This window comes from Gobio gobio (genome assembly GCF_949357685.1).
Source record: "Gobio gobio genome assembly, chromosome: 3".
NCBI classification, from domain to species: Eukaryota; Metazoa; Chordata; class Actinopteri; order Cypriniformes; family Gobionidae; genus Gobio; species Gobio gobio.
The window spans coordinates 3134410-3136575 of record NC_137099.1 but is presented as its reverse complement, the minus strand read 5'-3'; the positions used below and the strand labels follow the sequence as shown (position 1 = coordinate 3136575).

Genomic DNA, 2166 nt, shown 5'->3' with positions numbered 1-2166 from the left:
CATGCTAGTCTTATTGGGAACGCTTTAAAAGATCTAGTTTTGTCTTGTGTTGGAACTTTTGAAGGATTTATTATGATAGAAATCTCAATAGGAGACCTGTGCACAAACTACATTTCCCAAAATTCTCCACGACCCCTGAAAGGAAGTTGATCAAACTGAAACTTGAATCTTGAAGGGTATATAAAAAGTTTACACTCCCAAACACTATATTACATATTTATTTTACAAGTCCACCTCATATTTCAGATCTACGAAACTGTTTTGTGTAACGTGTGTGGCGTTGTTATGCTGCCTTCACGTGCTATCGGAATTATCGTAAATACGAGTTTCCGAGGTAAAAAATTGCACATGAACGCCCCCACATTCTGAAACTTGAATGCAATGAGCTCGTAATCACGACTTCAGAAGTCGGAATTATCCAATTTCTGATAGCACGTGAAGGCAGCATTAGTGTCACGATTTCCGATTCATTTCGAGCGAGTCGATTCAGTTCAGTTTATCAACTAAAATATTTCTATTGTTTTTATTTGACATAAACACTTTGTATACACATATTAAGGAACAATGAGAGGAATAACTCGGAATTGTGAGATATGAACTAGGAATTGCGAGTTATAACGTCCGAGGTTATAACTCGCAATTCTGAGGGGAAAAAGTTAGACTTGTGAGATAAGTGTCGCAATTAACGTTTTATTATTGTTTCCCGTGTCGGACACAAGCTTCCATACATAGTATATGGACGTATTGTTTATGTTCTCACCTCAGTTTAAGACTTTTTACTTGGTCTAACGGAATAATTTAAAAGAATCGATTCAAATGAACGATTCATTTGGCGAGTCGAACGTATGTAGCGTGTCCGAGTCATCATCAGAGTCTGCGCACGTGGTTTGTAGTGGAAAACACACGCTGGTCTTCTGTCCATCTCTCAAACACGACCTGAACGACACACAGGGTCACAACTGTTGCCTGCAGATCATCAGAAATAACGTAAGTGAGCAACTACACCCACAGAAACAACAAATACAAACTTTAACAGGTCAACCTAGTAACCGTGTGAAAGTTGTGCATTGTTTTGACTGGTGTTGCATCATGATTTATTGTGCAGTGCTGAGTGTTTTCACGGTGTTTGCATCTTGTCTTTTTGGACATGTTCATAATATGACGCTTTCACTTTGATATTACGTCGGAGAACCATGTCAATCTGAATATTGTGATAAGGTGCGAATAAGAGTTGCAAAACATGTTCGTGCATGTCAATTGTTCATGCATTTCAACACATTTAAGATATAAGTCTCATGCATAACTACTAATATGCATGCATAATCATTAATATGCATGCATAATCACTAATATGCATGCATTTGATGTAGTTAAAAACGTCCACAGTAGAAGTAAATGAGCAGCAAGCCCTGGATCTCGTGATGTGTGTCCTCATGTGCTGCTGGTTAACATTCATCACTGTGTGTGTGTGTGTGTGTGTGTGTGTGTTTGATTGATTTGTGATCATCAGTTATCAACATGCACTCTTGCTCAACCTGAGGAATTGTGTCAGTGTGTTTTGGAGCCAAAGTTCAACGAAACACTCTTGTTTTCAAAGAAAATCCAATCCAAATGCAATGTTTTGTGACCTGTGGCACTAATGCACAGTGGCAGTGCGTCTGTAGGTGTGTGTGACGTTTATGTCTTGGGATTTAAGGTCTCCAGAGGCGCTGAAAGGTCACCGGCAGACTCGCATCGATGCGTCCTATAGGTCAAACCGCCTCTTTAGATGATATAAACACTGTTTGGCATGCAGATAGTGACATTCTGTGAGATAGTGAGTGAGTAGTATATCAGAGATTATCAGTATCCGCCAATAGCCGTGAACAGAAGCGGAAATCTGCGGCACAGCCTTTAATTCAATTGTTTGGTGAATACAATCTAATTTTGTTAACGGATTAGTTCTCTTCAAAATGAACATTTCCTGATAGTTGACTCACTCCATCTCATCCACGATGCTCATGTCTTCGGTTTTTTTGAGGAAAACATTCCAGGGTTTTTCTGCACATAATGGACTTCAATGGGAACCAATGATTGAAGGTCCAAATCAATGCAGTTTCAGAGGCTCTGACCGATCCCAGACGAGGAATAGAGTCTGATCTAGACAAACCATCACCACATTTACAA

At 39.5% G+C, this 2166-nt stretch overlaps 1 protein-coding gene across 1 annotated transcript in view; it reads left to right on the top strand.

Moving 5' to 3' along the window:
• Nucleotides 1-868: 868 nt before the first annotated feature.
• Nucleotides 869-2166, top strand: part of gart (phosphoribosylglycinamide formyltransferase) — a 63771-nt gene continuing 62473 nt past the window's right edge. Inside the window, exon 1 of the mRNA XM_079812337.1 lies at nucleotides 869-987. The gene's annotated coding sequence lies outside the window, so the exon portion shown is untranslated. The remainder of the gene's footprint in view (nucleotides 988-2166) is intronic.